This window comes from Physeter macrocephalus, chromosome 12 (assembly GCF_002837175.3).
Source record: "Physeter macrocephalus isolate SW-GA chromosome 12, ASM283717v5, whole genome shotgun sequence".
NCBI classification, from domain to species: domain Eukaryota; kingdom Metazoa; phylum Chordata; class Mammalia; order Artiodactyla; family Physeteridae; genus Physeter; species Physeter macrocephalus.
The window spans coordinates 78,223,998-78,236,355 of record NC_041225.1 but is presented as its reverse complement, the minus strand read 5'-3'; the positions used below and the strand labels follow the sequence as shown (position 1 = coordinate 78,236,355).

Below are 12,358 nucleotides of genomic sequence, written 5' to 3'. Positions count from 1 at the left end.
AAAGAATATTGTTAGAATGAATGTTATCCCAGGCCAAATGAAACTACTATAACATACTAAATTCTGTTTGTATTCTGTTGTTAAATTTTCGTATCATTATGTTATTAAAATATTATTCTTAGAATATTTACTTTGAATTATAATTTTATACATTCATACTTATGCAAGCTTGCCACTCGTTTTTGAAATCTGATAAATGATCATTTAATATCTATCCAGCTTGCCACATTGGGTTATTGAGAAAACAAAGAGAAAGAATAAATGTGAAATTAAAAACACTGGACAAATTAATAGTATTATTTATAATGATAATTATAATGTTAATTATGATGATGATACTGCTCTGACACTAAGGTCAGAAAATTTTTTTGTGTAAAGGGCCAGATATTAAGCTTTGTGGGCCATGTAGACGCTATTGCAACTACTCAGCTCTGGTGCCATAGTATGAATGCTGCCGCAGACAATATATAAATGAATGAGAGTGGCTGTGTTACAATAAAACATTATTTACAAAAACAGGTAGTGGACAGGATTTGGCCTCTGGTCTTTAGTTAACATACCTGCTCTTGAGGATCCCAACTATATGCAATAATTGTGAAGAGGCCACATTTTTTATACATATCATATATTACATACATGAATATAAGATACGATATATGATGTGATACATGAACTATATATTTCATATCTATCAACTATACATATATACTTATAATATCCTTGAGAAAAATGCCTCCAACTACATAGATGAACAGTAAATGAAGGGGCAGGATTTCCAGGTATGGCAGAGTTTAGAGATCAGTAAATCTCCCCAGGAAACAATTATAAAACTGGACCAAAACTACCATTTCAGGGTTCTGCAAATCAAATAATGGCAAACAAATTGAGAGGCACTTATTTACGAAAAACTGCTGAACTTCTAGTAATAAAGTGGGAATCTGTGATGTTCTGGGGCTGCTCCCATCCTCCCACCACCCCCCAAGCTCGTTCAGCCTTGTAGTTCTACTCAAGTCAGACAGGTTGTGAAAACCAACAGGTGACTTTATCTGGTGCCTAAGAGTGAAAAAAACCCACCTGGCAGCAGTGTCAATAAAAATAGCAAACTCGGGCTTCCCTGGTGGCGCAGTGGTTGCGCGTCCGCCTGCCGATGCGGGGGAACCGGGTTCGCGCCCCGGTCTGGGAGGATCCCACATGCCGCGGAGCGGCTGGGCCCGTGGGCCGTGGCCGCTGAGCCTGTGCGTCCGGAGCCTGTGCTCCGCAACGGGAGAGGCCACGGCAGAGGGAGGCCCGCATACCACAAAAAAAAAAAAAAAAATAGCAAACTCACTATCAGTGAAAGAAACAAACTTGATAGGAAAAGGAACAGGGAAAGTCACAGTTCTACTAGCCTGCTTATGTCAAGTGACAGAAGAACAGACTAGCCAGAAATTTTAAAAGGAGAGCCTGGAAAATGAGAGAACCAAAGAGGGGCTAATTAAGCGCTCTACACACACTCCTATGTAGATGTATGACCTCTCATTTTTTTTGTTGTGCAAGACCCTAAATATTCCTCTTATGCTTTTTTCCTCCTTCACACCAGTTGCCAAAAGGTGCCTCTTCCTTTTTGCCTTTTATCACCCACACATCTCCTCACCCCAGAAGCTATGCATTTTTAAAACTGTCCCTTCGAGTTGCATGTCACTTTTAAGTCCCTTCCATGTAGTCCCTGCTCTGATCTACAAGAGCACCAGGAGTTGGAGAAATCATGCACTGGGATTTGGGTTTTTTTCCATTTTACTTACAATTATATTGGTTTGGACATTCTCTGTCTTCAAGTTATGCCAAAGGTGTAGTTTTCATGTAGTTTAGCTTCTCCCATGAGTTTCAATCCTCCCTTCGTTTACTGTGTTCTGTATTGTTTATAGAGGAAGTATTGGGAGGTAGAAAGGAAGGCAGCCTCTATTATGTTCAGCCACCTGAAGTTTTACCTCTTTATTTACTTTTTTTTTTTTTTTTTTTGCGGTACGCGGGCCTCTCACTGTTGTGGCCTCTCCTGTTGTGGAGCACAGCCTCCGGAAGTGCAGGCTCAGCGGCCATGGCTCACGGGCCCAGCCACTCCGTGGCACGTGGGATCTTCCCGGACCGGGACATGAACCCGTGTCCCCTGCATCAGCAGGCGGACTCTCAACCACTGTGCCACCAGGAAGCCGTATTTACTTTTTAAAAAGCAATTTTACCGAGGCATAATTTACATGTACCATAAAATTCACCCATTGTAAGTATACAATTCAGTGATTTTTGGTAAGTTTATAAAGTTGTGCAACGATCACAGTGCAGTTTTAGAACATCTCCATCACCCAAATAGCTTCCTTGTGCCAATGTACAGTCAGTTTCCACTCCCACCTCTAGCCTGAGCCAATCACTGGTGTGCTTTCTGTCTCTAGAGAAATCTTATATAAATGAAATCATATGACCTGGACATGTCATATAAATGGAGTCATACAATATGTTGTCTTTTGTGTCAGGCTTCTCTCACTTAGCATTATGTTTTTGAGGTTCATATATATTGTAGCATGTAGTTTATTCCTTTTTAATTGTTGAACAGTATTCCATTGTATAAATTACCACATTTTGTTTATCTACTCACCAGCTGATGAATATTTGAATTATTTCCAGTTTGCAGCTATTATGAATAATGTTACTAATAAATATTCACATATACATCTTCAAGTAGACATTTGTTTTCATTTCCCTTGGTTAGATCTTCTGGAGTAGAATTGGTGGACCATATTGTTGTAAGTCTATATATTTATCTTCCTAGTTTTAAGAAACTGCCAGATTGTTTTTCCAAAGTGACTAACATTGTAAATACCCATCAGCAGTGTATGAGGGTTCCAGTTTCTCCATGTTCTCACCTATGATTGGTATTGTCAGTTTTATTATAACCATTTTACTGGGTGTAGAGTTGTATCTCATTATGATTTTAATTGCATTTCCCTAATGACTAATGACGCTGGGCATTTTTATGTGGTTATTAGCCATTAGTATATCTTCTTTGGTGAAATAGCTATACAAAACTTTTGTGCATTTTTTAATTGGGTTGTTTCCATATTACTGAATTATAAAATTTATTGATAATTATTTATTTATATTATATAGTCTGAATATAAGTCCTTTATCAGATACATGCAAATATTTTCTCCCAGTCTGTGGCTTGCCCTTTCATTTTCCTAACAGTGTCATTTGAAGTACAAAAGTTTCAAATTTTGGTGAAGCCCAATTTAGCTTTTTTTTTTAATCAATTGTGCTTTTTGTGTTGTACATAAGAAATCCTTTTCTAACCTACAGACCCCAAAATTTTCTCTTATGTTTTGTTCTAGAAGTTCTATAGTTTTAGTTCTTACTAATTTCCATGTTTGATGTGACATAAGGGTCTAAATTCATTATTTTGTACATGAAAATCCAATTTTCCAAGCACCATTTGTGGAAAAGGCTCATTGCTCCAATGAACTGCCTTTGCAATTTTGTCAAAAAATCAGTTACCCATAAGTGTAAAGGTTTCTTTCTGGATTTGCCATTATGTTCCATTGGTAAATATTTCTATCCTTACACCAATAATTCCCTAGACTTTGTTATACTGAGGGCACTACTGAACCAGATTTTCACAAAATACATCCAATACCACAAAAATAAACAGGAAAAAAGATAAACAGTTCCATACAGAGTTACTTTAAAGGAACAGAAAATGAAAATCAATACACGTCAACTGAGGAATTCTCTCCTCCAAAACAACCATGAAGTAGAAGAAAACTGTACAGCAACACTCCAAGCAAAATTAAATAAACTGAAACAAGCAACTGGGTATATGGAAACCCACTCTGGATTAAAAAAACTAAGAAGGAAAGGAAGGAAGAGCAGAAGAGAGGAGAGGGTAGGAGGGAAGAGAGGAAGTTCACTGAACTCAAGAAAGAAAAGGAAGAAAAAGATAATGTTATCTGAGAAATGAAAAATAAATTCAAGGCACTCAAGTGAGAATAAACTCAAATTAAAATTTAATAAAAGACACTGAAAATGGCAGAAAACAAGAGAATGAAAAGGAAGTAAAGAAAGAAATTTTTTAAAGTCAGGGAGAAAGTAATAGAGTGGGAGATAAGGCAAAAAATCATTAGCATTTGTACATTTTAATTTCTTGAAGAAGAAAAATAAAACAATGGAACAGAATTAATATTTAAAACTATAATCCAGGAAAATGTTTCAGAGTTAAATTTTTGAAAAAACACTTGAATCTACACATTGGAAGATCCTACCAGATGCCTGAGAAAAATTATCTTAGAACAATCATCTCTGAGACATATTCCAACAAAACTCTAAGATTTCAATGATTAATTTTAAAAATCTTCAAGACCTCCTGGTAAAGAGATCAAGTAACTTATATATGATAAAAACTCTCCAGAAAGTGGGCATAGAGAGAAGCTACCTCAAGATAATAAAGGCCATATACGACAAACCCACAGTAAACATCATTCTCAACGGTGAAAAACTGAAAACATTTCCTCTAAGATCAGGAACAAGACAAGGATGTCCACTCTTGCCACTATTAATCAACATAGTTTTGGAAGTCCTATCCAGGGCAATCAGAGAAGAAAAAGAAATAAAAGGAATCCAAATTGGAAAAGAAGTAATACCATCACTGTTTGCAGATGACATGATACTATACGTAGAAAATCCTAAAGATGTTACCAGAAAACTACTAGAACTCATCAATGAATATGGTAAAGTTGCAATATACAAAATTAATACACAGAAATCTCTTGCATTCCTATACACTAACAACAAAAGATCAGAAAAAGAAATTAAGGAAACAATCCCATTTACCATCACAACAAATAACAAAATGACTATACTACCCAAAGCAATCTGCAGATTCAATGCAATCCCTATCAAATTACCAATGGCATTTTTCACAGAATTAGAACAAAAAATTTTACAATTTGTATGGAAACACAAAAGATCATGAATAGCCAAAACAATCTTAAGAAAGAAAACAGAGCTGGAGGAATCAGGCTCCCGGACGTGACTATACTACAAAGCTACAGTCACCAAAACAGTATGGTACTGGCACAAAACCAGAAATATAGACCAATCGAACAGGATAGAAAGCCCAGAGATAAACCCACGCACCTATGGTCACCTAATCTATGACAAGGGAGGCAAGAATATACAATGGAAAAAAGTGGTGCTGGGAAAACTGGACAGCTACATGTAAAGGAATGAAATTAGAACACACCCTAACACCATACACAAAAATAAACTCAAAATGGAATAAAGACCTAAATGTAAGGCCAGACACTGTAAAACTCATAGAGGAAAACATAGGCAGAACACTCTTGGACATAAATCGCAGTAAGACCTTTTTTGATCCACCTCCTAGAGTAATAAAAATAAAAACAAAAATAAACAAATGGGGCCTAATGAAACTTCAAAGCTTTTGCACAGCAAAGGAAACCATAAAGAAGATGAAAAGACAACCCTCAGAATGGGAGAAAATATTTGCAAATGAAGCAACCAACAAGGTATTAGTCTGCAAAATATACAAACAGCTCATGCAGCTCAATATCAAAAAAAAACAAATAACCCAATCAAACAATGGGTGGAAGATCTAAATAGACATTTCTCCAAAGAAGACATACAGATGGCCAAAAAGCACATGAAAAGATGCTCAACATCACTAATTATTAGAGAAATGCAATTTAAAACTACAATGAGGTATCACTTCACACCGGTCAAAATTGGCCATCATCAAAAAATGTACAAACAATAAATGCTGGAGAGAGTAAAGAGAAAAGCGAACCCTCCTACACTGTTGATGGGCATGTAAATTGGTACACCGCTATGGAGAACAGTATGGAGGTTCCTTAAAAAACTAAAAATAGAACTACTATATGACCCAGCAATCCCACCCCTGGGCATATATCCGGAGAAAACCATAATTCAAAAAGATACATGCACCCCAATGTTCACTGCAGCACTATTTACAATAGCCAGGACATGGAAGCAACCTAAATGTCCATCAATAGAGGAAGGGATAAAAAAGTATGTGGTATATATACAGTAGAATATTAATCAGCCATAAAAAAGGATGAAATAATTCCATCTGCATCAACATGGATGGACCTAGAGACTGTCATACTGATTGAAGTAAGTCAGACACAGAAAGACAAATATTGTATGATATCACTTATATGTGGAATCTAAAAAGGTACAAATGAACTTAGTCACAAAACAGAAGTAGAGTCATAGATGTAGAAAACAAACTTATGGTTACCAGGGGATAAGGGGGGAGGGATAAATTGGGAGACTGGGATTGACATATACACACTACTATATATAAAATAGATAACTAATGAGAACCTGCTGTACAGCACATGTAACTACCCAATACTCTGTAGTGCCCTATATGAGAAAAGAAACTAAAAAAAGTAAAAAGAGTGGATATATGTAGATGTATAACGTATTCACTTTGCTGTACACCTGAAACTAATACAACACTGTAAATCAACTATACTCCAATAATTTTTTTTTAAAAAGGGATCAAGTAACTTACAAAAGCAAAATAATTAAACTAGCATCAACCATTTCAAAAATAAAATACACAGCAAGGCAAAAGTGGACCTGCAATTTTTTAAAATTCAGTGAAAGGAACTGTAAACCAAGAACTTATATCCATCCAAGTTCTTCTACAAGTATCAAATCTAAAGAGTAACAGTTTACACGAGTCCTTCTTTAGGAATGTACTAGAAGAGGAGCTTTATCCAACCATGAGATGATTGGGAAAACTTCAGCCACAGGACTAACTGTGAATGTTTTAATACATTTAAATGTAGATAGAAAACAAAAACAGGAGTGTGGGGAGATGAGTGTGGAAGATTCATGTAGAGATACTGTATGTTGTGATTAAGTAGAAATGATACAACTTAAAAAATGGGAGGAACACTGACAGTAAAAGAGAAAAGCAAAATAAGCCCACTGATTGCTGTATAGGTATAGGTGAGAGTTAAAAGATACCAATAAACACTGATGCATCAGATAATAATAAGTTAACTAAGAAGAGACTAACTGTATTAGAAGAGATATTAGTACATACAGAGTGAAGTAAGTCAGAAAGAGAAAAACAAATATATTTAACACATATATGTGGACTCTAGAAAAACGGTACAGGTGAACCAGTTTGCAAGGCAGAAATAGAGACACAGATGTAGAGAACAAACATATGGACACCAAGGGGGGAAAGACACATATATGTGGACTCTAGAAAAACGGTACAGGTGAACCAGTTTGCAAGGCAGAAATAGAGACACAGATGTAGAGAACAAACATATGGACACCAAGGGAGGAAAGTGGGGGGGGGGGGATGAATTGGGAGATTGGGATTGACATATATACACTAATATGTATAAAATAGATAACTAATAGGAACCTTCCTATAAAAAAATAAAATTGAATTTTTTTAAAAAAGGTATTAGTACAAAGGTAATCACCAACAAACCTTCCTAAATTCCATTTTTAAAAAAACACATTCAAACCTCAGAAGAAACATAAGCAAATAAAACCAAATTTGCATAATTATAAAATATTCAGACAGACTTGAGACCAAGAATATTAGTCATATCAATGAATATAAATGAACTTATCTCATCCATTAAAGCAAAAAGATTTTCCAAAAAAACACAAGATTTTCAATTTGCTCATAAACCAAGATCCGGCTATGTACTATATACATAGCTAAAACAAATTCATCAGAACAGCTAATAGATGGGAAAAGGTATTCCAGGCAAATAAAAATAAGAAACAGTAGAAATCCTGGTTACAGAGAGAAGCATTAAATATTGACAAGGAAATGTTAACACCCATATTTCACAACAAAGAGGTAACACAAATATGTTTGTACCAAGTAACACAGAAACAACCTCTATGAAGGAAAATCTACAAGAAATGCAGGAAACATAGACACTAATAACAGGAGACTTTAACTTATTATTCTTATTACAAAAATTGACTAAGTAGACAAAAAATAAGAAGAAAGACTACTTAAACAACATAATCAGTAATGCAGATATTATGGATATTTATCAAATTCTACACTCTGATGATAGAGAATAAATTTTCTTCCCAAGAACCTTTTAATATTAACCAAAAATGATCATGTTAGGTGCCAAACAGATACCGCTAAGTTCCATAGGGAAGAACTGTCACAAACACTCCCTGATCACGATGCAATACAACTAGAAATGTTTAACAAGAAACAAAACGACTTTCCTCCTAGAAATGTTAAAACTTTCTATTAAACGACTCTTGGGTGAAAGAGGAAAATAAAACATGAAATTTCTAAAAAATAATTGTAATGGGATTTAAAGTAATGATCAGAGAAAAAGTGATTACACTAGACACTTTTATCAGGGAGAATGAAAAAATAAAATGAACTAATTCCAACTCAAAAATCTTAAGAAATAACAAGAAGCTAAGCAAAATATGTCAGAAGGAATAAAAATAAAAGCAGAAATTAATCAGGCAGAGTGGAGGTTGGGAAATTTTCCTAAATGTCTAGAGAGTAAATATTTTAGGCCTCTGGGCCATGTTCTGTGCTGCAATTGCTCTGCTCTGTTGTAGCACAAAAGCAGCTGTCTGCAATACATAAATGAATGGACATGACTGTGGTCCAATAAAACTTTATTTACAAAAACAGTGACTAACCCACAGGCTATAGTTTACTGACCAATAAGGTAGGAGTTTTAAAAAGTTGTAGACCTAATTGAGACATCAAATCTGGGTGTTTTTGAAAAAAATTAAGAAAACAGATCAAGTTGACTTGATCAAGAAAAAGGAGAAAGCATAAATACACAAAATAAGAAATGGCAGAAGGAGGAGGAATTAATCATTGTAACAATTTTTTTTTAATCATAAGAGAATACTTTTCAGATTTCTAAGCAAATAAATCTGAAAACATAGAAAATATACATAATTTCCTAGGTAAATGCAGATTTCCAAAAGTGACCACCATTAGATTTAGAAATCTGAAGCCGACCATAAAAGAAATAGACAAAGTGCTTAAAGAACTACACTACAAAAAAGCAACAAGCCCAGGTGGTTCGACAGGAGAATTCTACCAAGCCTTCAGAGATCAGATATTCTCAATGCTCTACAAATTGTCCCAATGCATTAAAAATAAAGAAAAACTCTGTAAAGTACAGAAAAAGAAAACTATAAACAAATATCATTCATAAACATCAATGTTAATAAAATATTAAATAAAATATTAGCACACAAAATCCAACACCTGGATCTATCCTGAGAATACAAGGTTGGTTCAATGTTACCAAATCCATTAATATCATACATCTTATTAATAAATATAAAGCCAATAAAAATCAAATGATTATCTCTTTAGATGCTAAAAATGTCTTTGACAGAATTCAACCCCCATTCCTGATAAAAACACTCAAGCAAATAGCAACTGAGGGATACATTCTTAACAAAAGAATACATATACAATGTTGTCCTAATGCTATCTTATTTAATGGGTAATCACTAAGGGCATTTCCACTAAGATCAAAAACAAGGCAAAAATGCCCAGTATCTCTGCTACTATTCAAAACTGTACCAAAGGTATTAGCCGGTATAATTAGATAAATCAGGTAGAGCAAGTGTTGGCAAACTGTGGCCTACAGGCCAAATCCAAACCTGCTGCCATTTTTGTAAATAAAGTTTTATTTTTATTTATTTATTATTTTTAAAAAATAAATTTATTTAGGGCTTCCCTGGTGGCACAGTGGTTGAGAATCTGCCTGCCAATGCAGGGGACACGGGTTCGAGCCCTGGTCTGGGAAGATCTCACATGCCACAGAGCAACTGGGCCCGTGTGCCACAACTACTGAGCCTGCGTGTCTGGAGCCTATGCTCCGCAACAAGAGAGGCCACGATAGTGAGAGGCCTGCACACCGCAATGAAGAGTGGCCCCCACTCGCTGCAATTAGAGAAAGCCCTCGCACAGAAACGAAGACCCAAAACAGCTAAAAATAAATAAATAAATATATTTTTTAAAAATAAAATAAAAATTTATAAAAAATAAAAATAAATTTATTTTAAAAATAAAAATAAATTTATAAAAAATTAAAATATTTATTTTTAAAATAAAATAAAAATAAATTTATAAAAATAAATAAATAAATATTTTTTTATTTATTTAAAAAATATGAAGATATGGTGAATTGACAGAGCATTCCTGGGAGAGGAAATTGTACATGCAAAGGCCTTAGGGTGGGAACAAATTTGGGAGGTTCGAGTGACAGAGAGTCAATATAGCTAAACTATAAAGGCAGCTGGAGGATGATAAATTAGTTAGGGCCTCTGTAGGCCATGCTATGCTGTATGATCTTTGTTCTCATTGCAGTGAGAAGCCACTGTATGATAGCTCAGTGGATGACGGCCGGAATAATGGCCTCCCAAAGATGTCCACATCCTAATCCCCAGATTTTGTGAATATGTTTTATTACATGGCAAAGGGGAATTGAGGTAGCAGATGGAATTAAGGTTGCTAATTATCTGACTTTAAAATAGGGATATTATCCTGCATTATCCAGATGGGCCTAATGTAATCCTTAAGTGTGGAAGAGGGTCCTTAAATGTGGAAGAGGGAGGCAGAAGAGTCAGTATCAGAGTGATCTGCAGTGAGAAGACTCAACCTGCCACTTTCAGCTTTGAAAATGGAGGAAGAAGACTATAAGCCAAGGAAAGGAAGAAGTCAAAAAATCAAGGAAACAGATTCTCCTCCAGAAAGGAATGCACCCTGTTTAGGCCACTAAATTTGTGGTAATTTGTTACAACAGAAGAGAAAATTAATATAAAGTGTTAGGATGTGGTCTGCATTTTTAATAGATCATTTTGATTGGGCTGAATTGATAGGGAAGCTGCCTTGACATCAGGGAAAGTTTTGATGTGAGGTCTGTTTTCACACTTCACCATCTGAATGCTGTGGCTCAGGGTTTAATTTGAACATTAAAACAGCAGTTTGGGAAGTTTAGTCACCCAAAGATACTTAAAATATTTGTTATAATTTTTCTTTCAATAGAGAAAAGAAAAAAGAAAGAGTCTACAGGAGTTCAGTAATGTCTCAACCTCTAAAAGAGAGAGAGGCAGAGAAAACAGCACAGCAGCATGGCCCACAGCCTGGGCCTACTCACCAGTGGTTAAAATTGTGTCTGCTTTTGCTCACTGTTGTATCCACAGCATCTAACCCAGTACCAGTCACAGAGTGAGCATTTAACAAATATTCTATCCATGAATGAACCATAACATGTTCCCTTAATTTTAAATCTTTCCCATAGACTATTTTCATTCTTCATATACTTACAAATCACTGAACAAAATTTTAATTTCTGGGTAACCTATGGCAAAATTAATAAACCAAATTAATTTGAACTATATACAATGTAGAAGCCCACTGAAAACTGGTTGTGAATAGACTGTACTGCATTTGAGTTTATAAACAAACTTACTAGAATGTAAGCTGTATGAGGGTAGAGATGTTTGCCTTTTCTTTGTTTATTACTCACTGCTTCATCCTCCAGGACTATGAAAACTGCCTGGTAGCAGTAAGAGAACAAAGCAGAGATGGAGGCTATCTGCAAACGCCTGACTCACTCCAATCCAGCCTAGAGTTGGGATTCAGCGTAAAATACATTCCTCAATTTCCCATTATTTATGAGATTTTTATAAGGAAATAAAGATACTTTTTAGCTGGTTCTTTATAACTCAAAAAAAAAGTACCTGGCATGCAGCACGCTCAAGAGATATTTATTGAATAAATAAAAGAATTCTTTTTATCATACAAGAATATATAGGATATAAGAATACATAGCTGGCAGTGTGTAAAGTAGACATTTTAGATATGCAAAAGACTCAAGGACTTCCAAATTTAAAACAGTTACAGCATCTTGGGTATAAATGGGTTTTTAAAAAACATCACCATTCTGTGAATTGACTGAGACTTTATACCTTATATGCCATTAATGCGTTATTCAACTAGTTTGTTTTCATATTTTTGATGTGGCAAAGACAACCATTATTCAAGTTGTTCATTTTCATATTTTTGACCAGCAACTTTTAAAGTTTCACAACTCAAAGAAAAAAACAATTTAGAAGGAAAAAAAAAATCCATAAGGGTGAGAAGAGCAATGATAAGTAAAATAAATGATCCTAGGACTAAACTAAACATACTTTAGATTTGGTACTTCCCTAAACTAGTTATTATGTTTCAAGTAGTCAACTTCTCTGGTTGCCTCAATTTTTCATTTGTATTAGATAGTCCCCTTCGATGTCTAAA

At 35.0% G+C, this 12,358-nt stretch overlaps 1 protein-coding gene across 1 annotated transcript in view; it reads left to right on the top strand.

The window, feature by feature from the left end:
• WDPCP (WD repeat containing planar cell polarity effector) overlaps window positions 1-12,358 on the top strand; it is a 460,096-nt gene that overhangs the window by 392,682 nt on the left and 55,056 nt on the right. The window lies entirely within an intron of this gene.